At 38.1% G+C, this 17,675-nt stretch overlaps 1 protein-coding gene across 2 annotated transcripts in view; it reads right to left on the bottom strand.

Moving 5' to 3' along the window:
- DIRAS2 (DIRAS family GTPase 2) overlaps positions 1–17,124 on the bottom strand; it is a 52,289-nt gene extending 35,165 nt beyond the window's left edge. For both annotated transcript variants that reach the window (XM_082471384.1, XM_082471383.1), the window contains exon 1: positions 628–17,124. The gene's annotated coding sequence lies outside the window, so the exon portion shown is untranslated. The remainder of the gene's footprint in view (positions 1–627) is intronic.
- Positions 17,125–17,675: the final 551 nt, after the last annotated feature.

Below are 17,675 nucleotides of genomic sequence, written 5' to 3'. Positions count from 1 at the left end.
AGCTGTCAGCAGTCATTGTCATCTTAATGGGAACCACAATCTTACAACTAAAGATGGGATGCAGCGCCTTTCCCATCTTCTGTTCTTACAACAACGAAACAGGAAAAAACACTTGTAACGTCATGAAACACATTCTTTAAAAGGAGAATTAAAATATTTAGCCAAGTCTCAGCCAAGCCCGCGAAGGGCTCCGGTCTAGTAGGAAAACACGCTGAAACAAAACAGCAGCCCCTAACGTGCCTCTCATTTCACTCACTTTGGACCACATCTTTTCAGGACTTTCGTAAATCCATTAAATCAACTTCTACATTAATAGAAACACCTGCACCGTAGAATCTTCTAAAACACGAACTCCTGCTTTGGAAGGAATCCCAAATAATGTGTAAGATGCAGATTTTTTTTTTTTTTAAGGACACGTTTTAGAAAAGTGTACCAACATGCTCACCCGCCCTGACAAGGATACAGAAATGCAGCTTTTTCCCCCCTCGCCAACTCCAATCTTTATATTGCTGACTCGCCCTCCCAGACAGCGTCCCTTCTCAGGGGCTGGCAAACAAGGATGCCAAAGCCGTCGGTGCCCCAGTGAAGATGCAGCGAAGCCACAGCAAAGGAAGAGAAATCGGTTACCTGAGGATGAACGCAACTCTGCTCAGAGCTTCTTCCGAGCTCGCCTCGCATAGGACAGGGCAGCGCAGGCTGTGAGGATGCGGGCTCCTCCCGCAGGCAGGCGGGGCGCGCGCTCCCTCGCGCCGCCGTGACGATGCTGTCAGCTGCTCGCCCGCCCGTGCGCCCCCCGCCCCCGCGCACCTGCGCCGCCCAGCCCGGGCGGGCCCGGGGCGGTCACAGCCGCCCCACAGTCCTCCGGCTCCCCCTCCTTCTTCCCCCTTCAATCTCGGACTTCTCAGCTGTGCCAACTGCTGCAGCGGCAGATGCTCCTGCTTAAATGGCGCCTGCTCGCCTCCAAAGAGCTTTTAGGTGCCACCTACTGCGTGCTCCTGGAATAGATGGTCAAGACTGGAATTCTCAGCGAATTCAATGAATTAAAATAATTTCATTGAAAGTGCACCAGATTCTTTTGTTTTCGATTGTTCACATTACCAACTATAATTACTACTAAACGCGTAAGGCTTTCTTTCAGTGTCCAGCTACTAAATTAAAAAACCTCATTTATAAGGCAGATGAAATCGGGCCATGATGAACAGCCAACCCCATGTTGCAGATTAATACATTCTAATTTAATAGGCTCCTGTAACAATCTGGGGCTAAAATTGCCTTTACACTGAGTAGTTTCACATTAGTATTTCAGGGAAATAACCAGGTGTATTTTCTGACACTGATAAAACATGTTGTCAAAGAAGCATTGATCAAAAACAGGCAAATCAGCAAGAATTAGGTTTATGGCTAACAATTCTGTGCCGACACTTAAAAAAAATGCTTTCCTATAACACTGATCCATATTTAAACTACACTTGAGGAAGATTTCTTCTCCCTATTATAACTCATTCTTTTTTTAATACCAAATTTTCTAAAAGAATTGGGCAATATTTTTGTGTTCTTTAAATTTGATTTCTCTTAAAGCATCGCATTTGTCAGTTCTAAGACTGTTTCCAATTTACAATTTCAGTTAGCATTGTCCTTTGATGTTCATTTCCAAAGTAAATTTCTGCCCTGCTATTCACAGGAAATATGTGTTGTTGTTTTTTTAATCTTACTTTAGTATGTGTGTAATCAAGAAAATTTATTTTGCTCACTAATTCACCCTAATTCTGACCTTGAAGCTATGGCCATTGGAATATGAATAAAAAACCATTTTTGTCATTTAAGGCTACCATCAGCAAATCTACTATTTTAATGATGCCTGAAAACAGGGTATCACTCTCTTCCCAGTCTTCTCTTCATTACAAAGGAGTGGATGGCCACTAGGAAAGCTGTCCCAAAGGAGGACTCAGAGACACAGACCCTCGGTGTCTGCCTCCATTTCTTCAATCTGAAAGAACCATCAAATCGAGGTGTTTCCCGTGACAATCCCAAAATGTAGGTATCAGGTTAAATGATAAAACGGAAGTTGAGGGCTGAATAGAGAAGAGTGAAAGATTTAGAGGTAAACGTATTAAAGGTAAAAAGCAAGTTCTGGCACCAAACTAGTAGGGAGCAAGAATATGGAGGTGGTGAAGGAAGCCAGTTTGATTCTGCAAACTCCACACTGCAGTGGAATTCTGCATGTTGCCAAATATAATCATTATTTGTCCTGAGAGTATGAAGCAGGGGTCCCAGAGGGCACATTTAAACAAGCAACAACATGCTTCAAACGATGGCCCTGGTGTCTCTTGTCACTCTCCACAAGCCCTGACTTTTCATCAGCCAGAAGGAACAGATTGCTCCCAGGACTACAGTGTCAGGATCTGATGTAATAAGATCCTCGGAAGATTTCTAGGCTTGTTGGAGGTGGGCTGCTCTAGGCCAGTGTCTCTCAAACTCTAACTTGCATCAGAATCACCTGGGGGGAGGGAGCTTGCTTAAACAGCCAGCTGGACCACATCCCAGGTTTTTTGATTCGGCACAGCTGGGGCGGGTCCCAAAATGTGTGATTGTAGCAAGTTCTCTGGTCACGCTGAGGCTGCTTGCAGCTGGGACCCACGGAGCTCAGCCACCCAGGTAATGCAGACACTGATAACAAGTGGTAATGTGCTCAGGTTCGAGAAGCATAACATTCCTCTGTTTTCTAAAGCACATTGAAACTGGCTCAGTCAACCCAGTGTCCCCCATTCGGAGCAAGCCCCGTGCTTCTCCACAGACTCACACATGTGCCCCAGGACCTTCTGTGGTGGGGGAGGGGGGGTTGTAAAAAAGAAGCTCTCCAGCTGCATTCCCACTTTGCCCTTCGACTTAAGACTCTGCACGGGTACACTTAGCCTCTGTGCAAGTTAGAAAAAGGACTCTGCTCTGGGTGCACACAATCTCTCCCCACCTCACCCCCAAGACAGCACATGGCTTAAGGGACAGAGGACCCTTTGTGCAAAGAACCTGCCTGGGGCAGGTGTAGCCCACGTCAGGTCCCCAGCTGGGTGAGTGGGGCACCTGCTGAACCCCAGCGCCACTCTCGCCCTCTGCTGGTCACCTTTGTATATCATGCAAACTGCACAACCAAGCTCATCAACACTGCTCCTCCTCTGGGGCAGCATAGTCCAGGTGAGGGCTGGCAGTTCCACTGAGGACCTGGGTCTACAGAGCCACAGAGTGCCAGACACCATCAAGGGAGGGGTAGAGCCACATTCTAACAGTGGGGTCACGAGCTGAGGGATAAGGCGGGACGCACTCTAGTTTGCTGCTGAGCAAGCAAGCACATAATGAAAAGATATACCTTTGGGCTGTGTTCTTTACATGTCTCGTCTCACTTTCATCCTGTTTTCTCTAAGACAGTGGTTCTGGGCACCAGCAGTATCAGCATCATCTGGGAAATTTTTAGAAATGGACATTTTAGCCCCACCCCAGATTTACTCTAAGAGAATCTCTGAAAGGGGGACACAGCCATCTGCATTTTAGCAAATAATCCAGGTGATCAGGTAATTGTGATGATGCAGAGTAGAGTTTGAAACACATTGCACTAAAGTTTGTTTTTTTATTTTATTTTTAACCAATGTTATGTCAACATATCTCCTTACAAATTGTTCAAAGGGTATCATCTGGATAGAATGTGCTCTGGAAGCAATACACCCCCTCCCCAGATGTTTCTTGTCCTTCACATTTCCCCAGCACCATAGTACCTGGCCATGCAGCCACCCCTTCTAAGGTTTTACCATGTAAGGGTGGGGTGTAGGACTCCACTGCCAGAAGACCACCCCATTTCCCAGCAATCTTGTGAGCAGTCGGGATGTCCACCTCCAGGGCTGGCTCTCTTCTGCTCAAACTCCTACTTCTATCTTCTTCCCCATGGAGTCACTCCAGCCTAACCCCTAGATAGGCCAGATCCTCCAAACTAAGATCTCAGCCCTGAAATGCAAAAAGGTTTTCACATCTATGTGGAGAAAAGAAACCCAGGCCCATGAACATAAGGGAAGAAGAAAATAAAATTTTCATTGATTTTTGTCCACAAGTTCCCCGGCCCCAAAACAAGACCTCTGAAGTTGGGCTGGCCCTTCAAAGATGCCCCACATTGAGAACCCCCGCTGGGTTAGTCATTGTATGTATGCTATTCTCCTTCCAGGCCCTTTTGAGGGCAAATCCCAGGAAGGAAATCAGCTGACAGACTTCAACAGCAATACTCCAGCTACTGGGGCAAGGAGGCTTCAGTCCCGAGGGGTGATTGTGGTGGGGGGTGGCAGCACCCTCTTTAGAAGCCAAGGGTGACTTGTAGAGAATGGCATCAATTTGTTATGAATAAATAATTTCAGAGGCAGATCTTTTTACAGAGAATAAAAGTTCTATATTATTCCATTAGTTTTCATTCTGCTTCTGTATTTTTAATCATCCCTTCAGGCTCTGTACAAATGTACCAGATGCTTTTAAGTCTAAGGAGGTTTTGCGTCTCTCCTTCTTTGCCTCCCTCCATATTATATGCAGCCAAAAAAGGACGAAGCACCGTGCTTGCTATCTGTTATTAATCTTTTCAGCTTACCCGGGCTACACAGATACTAAAGCTGACATCTGTTTTCTGTAATCTCAGAGAGTTTCTCATCCTTGCCTTATCTAAGGTTGACCTAGTTCTCTTGGTCTACTAAAATATTAGTGAATACATACAGATGATCCTATCCATAAAGTGCAACCCTGTGCACTGCTCTGCACATCCCCGGATCCAGCCCATCAAACCCCTTGCCTTCCCTTCTCCCCTAACCTTCCATTCTAGCCAATGGAACACGTGTGCCTTATTGATCAAGTTCCTCTAAATCCTACACTGCTTTGTGGGAGAGTCTGCCACCCCTTTGCCCTAATTAAAAGCTGATTGTTCTCCAGTCCCCACTTTTCCTGTAGCATCTCAAACAGAGACTGTTTTTTCTCTCTGCTCCATTACCTCCTTGATCTCAATGCATTGTATCTTCTGAGCCATATCTCCCTGTCTGGCTGCAAAATCCTGCCTGCTTTTACACTGTGACAACTTCTTCCCTTCATCTTGCCATGCTTTGGGTCTGGTGGTCTTTCTCTCTACCTGGATCCAGTACCACCTATAAGATTCATCCCACGCTCTGCTCTCTTCTTTCCATCATCTCCTTGTTTCCAGTGACTTTTTCCCCCACCATACCCCAGCCATTACCACTGATGGCCACATCCTGCCCCCTGGCGTCATTATGTAAACATTACAGGACAATGGGATATTGGTTTCAAGCATCCCCCTTTCTAGCCACTTACACAGCCACTCCTCCTCCTTAGCAGGCCAGTTTCTCCACTGTGCTCAGGCTTACCTTCATTCTAAACATTTGTCTCTTCCACATCATCATTTCTCCCTTTTCTATCTGTAAAATATGTAGCAGAAACAAGTATTCTGTCCCTCTCACTCTCGTCCCCTTTGAAGAATCAAAAAGACTGACAGTATCATCAGATGAGTCTGAGCTTCTAAGCTCTCTCTCCTCATCTATGCTTGGGATCTCCTGTCTGTTCCCCAAGCAGTGAGGAGGAGTGGAGCCTGGAGGAGAATCCCAGAGCTTTTAGAATCAAGCCCAATATTTATGTTGGCTCACAAGGCTCTCATGATCCAGTGGCTTGCTGCTTCTCCAATTTCATTTCATGCCCTATGTCCCGCTGCTCTCAAGTGCCAGCCAAACTGGCCTTCTTTCAATTCCCCAAATGCACCAAGGCTTTCCTCCCAACAAGGCTGTTGCACATGCTCTGCATCTCAGCTCTGTGAGCATATTTTGCCATGGTCATTCCACTACATTCTTTGCCTCAAATCTATTCTTAAATGCATTGCCTGGAGAGAGGCCTTCCTTGACTGCCCTGTTTCAACTTTCATCACCTCCTGCTGTGGGCTGAATCGTGCCCCCCCCCCCACAAAAAAAGATATGTGAAGTACTAATTACTAGTAACTCAATATGTGACTTTATTTGGAAATAGGTTTGTGGCCACAATAACTGGTTAAGTTAAAACGAGGTCATGCTAGAGTAGAGTGGTCCTTACTTTAATATGGTTGGCATCCTTCTAAGAAGAGGAGAAGAGATACACAGGGAGAAGGCAACTATGTGATGATGGAGGCAGAGATTGGAGTGATGTATCTACAAGTCAAGGAAAGCCAAGGATTACCAGAAAACACCAGATGCTAGAAGAGGCAAGGAAAGATTCTCCCTGGGTTTCAGAGGGAATCTGGCCCTGAGAACAACTTGAAGCCTCTAGAACTGTGAACTGTGGCTTCCAGTCTTCCAGCCTCCGGAACTGTGAGACAACAAATTTCTGTTTCTTTAAGCCCCTCAGTATGTGGTACTTTGTTGCAGCAACCCCAGCAAACTAATACACCACCCATCACCCAGTCCTTAGATTCTGCTTCTTTTAGAGTCTAGATCATGATTAATTTACATTTTCTATTTGTTTATTTATTAGCTGTTTATACTTATTTATTTTGTCTTCCCCTTTTGCCTGTAAGCTAAATGAATGTGGGCACCATGAATGCCTCATTCATCACTGTCCCAGTATGTTGGGTTGAAGAAATTTGAGGGTGAAGTACATAAACGCCATGCCCTCCCCACCCAAGTTCTAAACCAATTAAGAATATACAGAGGTCAAAAAACTTGAGCAAGATGGCAAACTGGGAGGGTCCAGACCCTTGTTCTCCCATGGAAACATCAAGTAGATGACAACAGACTGAATGAAGTAAGTTTATGGGAGCTCCAAAAACCAGTCAAGAATATACAGCAACAAAGTGAATGCCCAATCAAGAAAAGGCCACACTCAAAGCAGTAGGAAACTATGTGTTGGTTTTACTCACCCTGATCCCAGTCTGGAGTCAGAGGCAGGAAGAGTGTGGTCCAGAGGAAGGCACCCAATTCCTAGTACCTCCCTTGGGTCAAAAGAAAAAAGTGAACTTATCTGCAACATTCTAGCTTGTCTGGCAGCTGTCCAAAGGACAAAGTTTCTGTCTTGCCTGACTCAGAAATCACATAGGAATGATGATGAAGGCGTTCAGAGTATGTCGCCCCCAAATATACCACTTTGGCATATGAATTATTTTGAGCTGAAGGCAATAGAGAACCAGCAGACTCAGGAAAAGCTCTTTACTTCCCCCTTACCTGCCTAAGATAAAGTCTAAATTTCCCTATTTGTAAAGGAAATCTACTTCTATACAGGAAATTTCCATTAGAAAAGATATCTATACCAGAAAGACAGCTATTTCCAGAGATAAATTTTTCCTGAGAGAATCTTATCTGCATAATAAAGCAACGTTGATTTAACATACGTTTTCTTTCCTTATCTTCCTAAAATGTGCTTTCCCCACACCTAGAAGTCCCAAACCCCTACTCTTTTCTTATCTCAGGATGGTATATAAACCTCCATCATCTGGCTGCCTCTTTGACTCTCATATTTTTGTGAGACTCCTGTTCATACATAAATAATTAAAATTGTTCTTTCTCCTGTTAAACTGTCTCTGTCAATTTAACTTTTAGACGCAGAACCTAAAAGAGCAGAAAGAGAAGTTTTTCTTCCTCTACAGTGGCAATATTTGTATATCAGGTGTCACAACACTTGAAAAATGCAGGGAGACCATAGATTACATAGAGGAACACAATAGAACATCTAATGCCATGGGAAAAAGCAGGGGTGAGACTCTTAGGCACATTAAGACATTTAAAAGCAGACATGTATATGGGAAAATCAGGGGAAAAAGCACATCTACAGTCCCAGAGAAGATGCATGCCCCCAAAAGGCCTAAGAAGACATTATGCCTGTATGCCAGGTTAATTAGTGACGGTCTTTCCCTGCACAGAGCCAGTCTGCAAAGACTGGGAAAGTTGGCTGTTTTTTTGAATTGCCCAGTTTTCCAAAAAACTTCACAAAGCATACAAAGAAATGGGTAAATTGTGGTCCATTAAGCGGAATAAAATAAATCTCCAGAAATGGACACTAAAGAAATTAGCTAAAGTAGAACGTGGACAAAGAACAAAAAGAAATCAGAAAAACATATGAACAAAATAAGAATATCAACAAAGAGATCAATATTACAAAAAACAAACAAATTCTGAAGCTTAAAAATACAATTATAGAATTGAAAAATTCATTAAAGAGCGTCAATAGCTGAATCAAACAGACAAGAAAAAGAATTAGCAGACTTGAAGAGAGGTCATTTCACACATCTTATCATGTGTGAAGAATAAAAAGAGGAAAAGATTAAAGAAAAGTGAAAAGAGCCTAAGGGACTTATGGAGTACCACTAAGCAGATCAATATAGGTATTAGAGGAGTCCCAGAAGTAGAAGAGAGAAAAAGGACCATAGAGATTATTTGAAGTAATAATGACCAAAAATTCCCAAATTTGAGGAAACACATGTATATACAAATACAAGAAGCATAAAAAATTGTAAATAATATCAATCCAAAGAGACCTACACTGAGACAAATTATAATAAAACTGTCAAAAGTCAAAGACAAAGAGAGACTCTTGAAAATAGCAAAAGAAAAGCAACTTGTCAAGATGAAGAGTCCTCAATAAGATAATCAGCAGCTTTCTCAGCAGAAATCTTGTAGGCCAGAAGGCAGTGGGAAAATGCCAAAAGAAATGCAACTATCAACAAAGAAATTCTGTATCCATCAAAACTGTCTTTCAAAAATGAAGGAGAAATTAAGACATTCCCAGATAACCAAATGCTGAGTGAATTTATTACACCTTCACCAGCATACAAGAAATCCTAAAGGCAGAACTTCAAGTTGAAATGAAATGATACTAGACAGTAACTCAAAGCCGTATGAAAATATAAAGTTCTCCAGTAAAGATAAAGACATGGAAAAATATAAAAAACAGTATATTGTAATATTGGTTCTTAACTCCACTTTTTAGTCTTTTACAGGACTTAAAAGACAAAAGCACAAAAACTAATAATAAATCTATGTTAATGGGTACAACATATAGAGAGATAATTTATGACATTAAAAACATAAAGTAATGGGACAGAGCTGTAAGGGAGTAGAGTTTTGTAAGTGACTGAAGTTAACTTGTTATAAATTTGGAATAGATTGTTATACTTTTAGGATGTTATATGTAATTCTCATGGTAATCACAAAGAAAATATTTATAAAATATTCACAAAATAAAATGAGGAGGAAATCAAAATGTGTTAATAAAAAAATCATCTTAAAAAAGTGGAAGACAGTAAGGAGTAAATGAAGGACAAAAAGCTACAAGACACACTGGAAGCAAATAAGAAAATTTCTATCTTATCAATAATTATTTTAAATGTAAATGGATTAAACTCTGAAATCTAAAAATATAGATTGGCAAAATAGACAGAAAACAGGACACAGTTGTATCGTGTCTATAAAAGACTCACTTTAGAGATAAGGTCACACATAGGTTAAATGTGAAAATATGGGGAAAGATTTTCCAAAAGAGAGCAGGGGTGGCTATACTAATATCAGACAAAATTAGACTTTAAGTCAAAAACTGTTATGAGATAGGAAGGATATATAAGCAGGATACTATATAATGGCAAAAGGATCAATTCACAAGGAAGATAAGACAATTATAAACATATATGTGTCAAATGTCAGAGCTCCTAAATATATGAATCTAACATTGACAGAATTAAAGGGAGAAACAGACAACTCCATAACAATAGTAGGAAATTTTGGTATTCCACTTTCCGTAATGGATAAAACAATGAGAGAGAAGATAATTAACAAAAGAGAGGGTGTGAACAACACTATATACCAATTAGTCTGAAGGCACATATACAGAATATTCCACCCAACTTCCACTCTACAGTGCGCATGGAGCATTCTCTAGGATGGACCATATGTTGGGTCACAAAATAAGTCTCAATGGATGTAAAAGACTGATTGAAAACAAAGTATCTTTTCAGATCACAATGGAATGTAATTAGAAATCAATAGAAGAAGGAAAACAGAAAAATCCACAAATATGTGGAAATTAAACAACACACTCTTAACAACCAATGGATCAAAGAAAAAATCAAAAGGGAAATCAGAACTATGAGATGCAGTGAAAGCAAGGAAAGAGGGAAGAGGGAAGCAAGCAAGAGGGAAACATATAGCATAAATCCTTATATTAAAAAAGAAAAAAGGAAGATCTCTAATCAACAATCTAATTTTACACCTTAAGGAGCTAGAAAAAAAATAAACTAAACACAAAGTTAGCAGAAGGAAGGAAATATAGTGATTAGAGCAGACATAATCAAAATAGAGAATTTTTAAAAATAAAGAAAAATCAATAAAACAAGAGTTGGTTCTTTGAAAAGATCAACAAAATTGATAAAATTGTAGCTAGAATTTACTAAGGAAAAAAGAGAATAGACTTAAATAACTAAATTTAGAAATGAAAGAGGGGTGCATTACTACAGGTTTTGTAGAAATACAAAGGATTATAATAGAGTACAATGGACAAGCATTTGTCTCCAAATTGGGTAAGCAAGATAAATGGAAAAATTCATAGAAACACATAATCTACAAAGATAGTCTTATGAGGAAATAGAAAATCTGAGTACACCTATAACTAGTAGGGAAATTGAATCATAATTAAAAACCTCATCCTCATAATTTTCAACAGAGAAAATCCTCAAATCAAATAGGTTTATGTGTGAATTCTACCAAACATTTAAGAAAAATTAACATCAATCAATGCAATCCACTACATAAGCAGAATGAAGAAAAGAAAACCATACATTATCATCTAAATTGATGCAAACAAAAGCATTTAACAACATTTAGCACCCTTTTGAACCCAACTTTCACAACAAATGTTTCCTTCTATTTCCTTCTCTACTCAGTGGTGATAGCCCAAAGTTTTCCTCTAATATCAATAAAAGGATGCCAGCTTTTGTCATTCCTATTTGATATAGTACTGGATGTCCTACCTGGAGCAATTAGGTAAGAAAAAGAAATCAAATATAAATTTGAAAGGAAGAAGTAAAATTGCCTCTACTTACAGAAAACATAACCTTATATGTAAAAAAAAAAAAAGAAAAGCCCTACAGATTCCACAAAAAAAAAAAAAAAAAAAAAAAAAACTCTGAGAATTAGTAAACAAATTCAATAAAGTTACAGGATACAAAATCAATATGCAAAATTCAGTTGCACTTCTATCCACTAACAATAAACAATCTATAAAGGAAATTAAGAAAACAATTCCATTTACAATAGCATATGAAAGAATAAAATATTTATAAATAACATTAACCAAGGAGACAAAGACCTGTAGACTGAAAACTGTGAAACATTGTTCATAGAAATTAAAGAAGACACACAAATAAATGGAAAGACATCATAGTTCATGGATTGAAAGACCATATTGTTAAGATGTCAACACTACCAAAAGGAATCTACATATTCTATGTAATTCCTACCAAAATTACAACGTTTTTATAGAAATAGAAAAATCAATTCTAAAATTCAAATGGATCTCAAGGTACCCTGAATAGCCAAATCAATCTTGAAAAAGAACAAATCTGGAGGTCTCACACTTCTTAATTTCAAAACTTAGTACAAAGCTATGATAAACAAAACAGTGTGATACTGTCATAAATATAGACATAGAGAACAATGGAATAGAATAGAGAGCCCAAAATAAACCCTGGCATCTATGATCAAATGACATTAAACATGAACAACAAGACCACTTGATGAGTAAAGGCAGTCTTTTTAACAAATAGTGTTGGGAAAACTGTACATTCACATTGAAAATTGTGAAGTTTGACCCTTGCCTTAATACAAAAATTAACTCAAAATAGACATAAAATTTAAACATAAGAGCTAAAAAGTATAAAACTCTTAGAAGAAAACATAGGGGGAAAGTGTCATGACATTGGATTTGCCAATGACACCAATAGATACGACATTAAAAGCACAGGTAAAAAGAAAAAAAATAGATAAATTGATTACATAAGAATTAAAAACTTCTGTGCATGAAAGAATACAATCAACAGTGTGAAAAAACAACTCATGAAATGGGAGAAAATATTTGCAAATAATATATCTGATAAGGAGTTAATATCCAGAAACTTAAAAAATTCCTCCAACTCAACAATAACAAAAACAACCTAATTAAAAAATGGGCAAATAATTTGAATAACCATTTCTCCAAAGAAGATATGCAAATTGACAATATGCACATGAAAAAAATGTTCAACATCACTAACCATTCGTGAAATGCTAATCAAAACCACAATGAGATATCACCTTACACCCATTAAGATGGTTATTAACAGAAAATAAAAGTTTTGGGGAATATGTGGAGAACTGTTTGTGGGAATGTAAAACACATAGCAGCTACAAGGGGAAACTAATATGGAACCTTAAAATTTAAAAATAGAATTACTATATGATCCCATATTTCCACTTCTGGATAAATATCAAAAATATTTGAAAGGAGGGGCTCATACAAATATTTGTACATCAATGTTCACAGTAGCATTATTCACAATAGCCAAAGGAGGAAATAGCAAAATGTCAGTGATGAATGAATGGATAAACAAAATATGGTATACATATACAATGTAATATTACTCATTCTTAAAAATAAAATAAGTTCTGACACATGCTACAGCATGGGTGAATCTTGAGGACATTACATTAAGTGGAATAAGCCAGACACAAAAGTACAATTACATGAAGTGTCTGGGAATAGTCAAATTCATAGAAATGGGGAGTGATGCCATCAAAATGGTGTCATGGGACATTTCCAACTTCAATCCCCCTCACATGAAGATCAACTAACAGCTGCCTATAGATAGGAACCTACTGTGAAAATCCCAGAACTCAGGGGTGAGGCTGAAACACCCCTTAGAAAACAGAGGCCAAGAAAAACCACATTAGAAAAGTTAAGAGGAGTGTCTACACTCTGTCTGCATCACCTCTTCCCCAGGCTGGTACAGTGTTATGCTAAAAAATCTCCTCTGGGCCTACAGTTTCTCCAGTGGGAAAAAAGAGAACCCACTGTGGGCATCCAGCTTCCCTAGCATTGCAGGAAGCTTCCCAGGAAGCCCACATGGTTGTCACTTTATGAGAGTTACTGGGGAAATCTACTAAGCTTGACCACTGAATATCACATAGAAATGGAGGAAGGGGCAGTGCTTACAGCAATTTACACTAAGGTATTGGCTTCTGCTTTCAGTGCCCCCCAGTGAGAAATCTCATCCAGCAATTCTGTCCATCTACAGAGCCAAGCCAGTTGTCCTATCTTGCCAGGGAACTTAGTTGGTAGTTCTGCCTGATTTGGGTCCTCAGCCAATGGGATGTACTGGCATGGAGATAATTCTATGGTCTCACCTAGGTAGGGAGGCAAATTTTCACTCCCCCCAACTGTACAGCATAGCCTCCAGTTGCACCACACCATGAAGCATAGCCACAGATTCCCAGCAGCCATAGAACACATCCTAAGGCCTACCTAGGCAGGGGAGCATATTTGCACTCCCACCCAACTGCTGAGTTGAGCCTCCAATCCTGCCCCTCCAGGAAGTGTAATCACAGATGTCTGACAGTCACAGAGTTCATCCTATGATCTGCCTGTGTGGAGCAAAGTTAGCAGCCCCACCCAACTGCCCAACTGTTAAGCATACCCCCAGGCCCTACATAACCAGGAAGACTAAAAACTGACCCTGAGCAGCCTCAGATCCCAGTCTTTGGTACCATCAGGCATGGAACCCAGCATACAGCTCTGCTTGGTTGCTGAACACAGCCTGTGGCCTTGCCCACAGAATAGCTGGGGACTTTAATACCTCACTCTCAACAATGGAAGGACCACCCAGACAGAGAATCAATAAAGAAACTGTGGATTTGAACAACACTATAGATCACATGATCCTAAAAGACATATACTGAACATTACATCCACCAACAAAACTATACACATTTTCTTCAAGCAAACATTAAACATTTTCTAGGATTGATCATATATTTGGCCACAAAACAAATCTCAATAAATTCAAGAAGATATAAATTATATCAAGTATCTTTTTCTGAACACATTATTGTGAACTAGAAATCAATAAGAGGAGGAAAGCTGGAAAATTCACAAATATGTGTACATTAACACATTCCTGAACAACCACTGGATCAAAAACAAAAGAAAAAATATTTTAAAAATATCTTGAGACAAATGAAAATGAAATATAACATACCACAAGTTGTGGGGTAAGGCAAAACCAGTTATAAGAGGAAAGTTTAGAGTTTATAAATGTAAACACCAAGAAAAAAGAAAGATCTCAAGTAAACAAACTAACATTACACCTCAAAGAACAAGAAAAGGAACAAAGTAAGAGCAAAGTTAGCAGAAGGAAGGAAATATTTAAGATTAGAGTAGAAAGAAATAAAATAGAGGTTAGAAAAACAATAGAGAAGATTAACAAAACTAAGATTTGATTCTGTGAAATGATAAACAAAGATGACACACCTTAACTAGAATAACCAAGAAAAAAGAGAGAGGACCCAAATAAGTAAAATTATAAATGAAAGTACAGACATTACAACAGATAACACAGAAATACAAAAGATCATAAAAGACTACTATGAACAATTATACACAAATTGGACATGGAAAAAATGGATAAATTCCTAGAAACATATAACCTACCAAGGTTGAATCATGAAGAAACAGAAAATCTGAACAGACAAATAATGAGTTAAGGATATTGAATCAGTAATCAAAAACCTCCCAAAATCTCAGGACCAGATGGTTTCACTGGTGAATTCTACCAAAAATTTAAAGAAAAATCAACACCACTCCACAAACTCTTCCAAAAATTGGGGAGGAGGGAACACTCCTAAACTCATTTCACAAGGACATTACTCTAATCCCAAAGCTAGATAAAAACATTATGAGAAAATTACAGGTCAATATTTCTAACGAATACAGATGCAAAAATTCTCAACGAAATACTAGGAAACAAAGTTCAACACAGCATTAAAAGGACCATTGCCATGATCAACTGGGATTCATCATCACATTAATAGAATAAAAAATAAAAATTATATGATCATATCAATAGATATGTTAAAAACATTTGACAAAATTCGATATCCTTTCTTGATTAAAAAACTCAACAAAGTAGGTATAAAAGGAATGTACCTTGACATAATAAAGCCATATATGACAAGCCCACAGCTATCATACTCAACAGTGAATGGTTGAAAGGTTTCCCTCTAAGATCAGGAACAAGACAAGTGTGTTCACTCTCACCACTTCTATTCAGTATACTACTAGTATAGTATCTAGCCAGAGAAATTAGGCAAGAAAAATAATTTAAAGACATTCATATCAAAAAGGAAGAAGTAGAATTATCTGTTTGTAGATGACATGGCCTTATATATAATAAACCCTAAAAACTACCAAAAAACTTAAAACTAATAAACAAATTCAGTAAAGTTGCAAGAAAAAAAACCAACATACAGAAATCAGTTGCATTTCTATACATAACAGTAAACTAGCTGAAAAAGAAATAAAGAAAAACATCTCATTTACAATAGCATCACCAAAAATAAAATAGATATATTGTTATTAAGGAGGTGAAATTTTTGTATGCTGAAAAGTATAAGACTCTGATGAAAGAAACTGAAGAAGACACAAAGAAGTGGAAAGATATCTCCTGCTCATGGATCAGAAGAACTAATAATGTTATAATGTCTATGCTACCCCAAACTATCTATAGATTCAATGCAATCTCTGTCAAAACTCCAATACCATATTTTACGGAACTAGAAAAAAACCCCTAAAATTCATATAGAACCACAAAAGACCCCAAATAGCCAAAGCAATGTTGAAAAAGAAAAACTAGCTGAAGGTATCATACTTTCCGATTTCAAACTACATTACAAGGCCATAGTAATCAAAACAGTATGGTACTGGCATAAAAACAGATGCATAGACCAATGGAACGGAATCAGGAGCACAGAAATAAACTTATAAACCCATGCATATAAGTTCAACTAATATTTGACAAGGGAACCAAGATTACTCATTGGGGAATGGATAGTCTCTTTAATAAATGGTGTTGGGAAAACTGGATATCCACATGCAAAAGAATGAAGCTGGACCTCTATCTTACACCACTCACAAAAATTAACTTGAAGTGGATTAAGGACTTAAATGTAAGACTCAAAGCCATAAAACTCCTAGAAAAAAAATATGGGGAAAAATTTCCTTGACATTGATCTTGGTAATGAGATTTTGAATATGATAACAAAAACACAAGCAACAAAACCAAAAATAAATAAATGGAGTACATCAAGCTAAAAAGGTTCTCCACAGAAAAAGAAATAATCTGTTCAACAAAATGAAAAGGCAACCTACTGAATGGGAGCAGATATTTGCAAACCACATATCTGATAAGGGACAAATATTCAAAATACATAATGTACTCATATAGCTCAACAGCAAAACAAAAAAATATCTAATTAAAAATTGGCAAAGGGCATGAGTAGACATTTTTCCAAAGATATACAAATGACCAACAGGTACATGAAAAGGTGCTCAACATCACTAATCATCAAGGAAATTCAAATCAAGACACAATGAGAAATCACCTCACACATGTTAGAATGGCAATTATCAAAAATAGATAAGTCCTGGCAAGGATGAAACCTAGTGCAGTGTAGCAGTACAGGGAATGTAAATTTGTACAGCCACTGTGGAAAACAGTATGCAGGTTTCTCAAAAAATTAAGAATAAACTACCATATAATCCAACAATTCCACTTCTGGGTACATATCTGAAGGAAATTAAATCAGTGTCTTAAAGAGATATCTGCACCCCCTTGTCCATTGCAGTGTTATTTACAGTAGTCAAGACAATGGAAACAAGTATTCATCAATGGATAAATGATAAATCTTTAAAAGAAAAGCTACAGAGGCTAATTGACAAAGATAATGTTTTAAATTTTTATGAACTCCAATTTACCAAAGTTTTCTTTTATGATCAGGTTTTTGGTATCAAGTTTAGGAACTCTTTGCCTAGTAGTAGATCTTGAAGATTTTCTCCTATTTTCTTGAAAAGTTTTAATAGTTTTACATCTAAATACTTGTTACATTTTGAGTAAATTTTTGCATGATATGTGGGACATAGTTTATGGTTCTTTTGTGTGTGTGTGGGAGGAGGTCTACAGATGTTCAATTGTACAACATCATATTTTGAAAATGCTCTCTTTTTTCCTTTGAGTTGTTTTTGCACCATGTGTTAAAAAATCAGCTGGACATATTTGTGTGAGACTTTTTCTGGATTGTCTACTCTATTCCATTGATTGATGTGTGTATCCATCTGCTAAAACCACATAATGTGATTAATGTAACTATAAAGTGTCTTATATCTTCCCAATTTAGTCATTTTTTCACTCATTTTAGTTATTTTTGTAGTTTGTCTTTTTATATAAAATTTTAAATAATCTTGTCTATGTCATAATAAATGTAGCTAGGATTTTGATTGGAATTTTATTATATCTATAGATCATTTGGGGATTGACTTCTTTTCTATGTTGAGTCTTCATGGACAAAAGATGCTTCTCTATTTATTTGGGTTTTTTTTTTCTTTCAGTATGG

Source organism: Balaenoptera physalus (assembly GCF_965194825.1).
Source record: "Balaenoptera physalus genome assembly, chromosome: 7".
Taxonomy (NCBI): Eukaryota; Metazoa; Chordata; class Mammalia; order Artiodactyla; family Balaenopteridae; genus Balaenoptera; species Balaenoptera physalus.
Note: the sequence above shows the minus strand (reverse complement) of the source record. Positions and strands in the feature narration are given on the sequence as shown.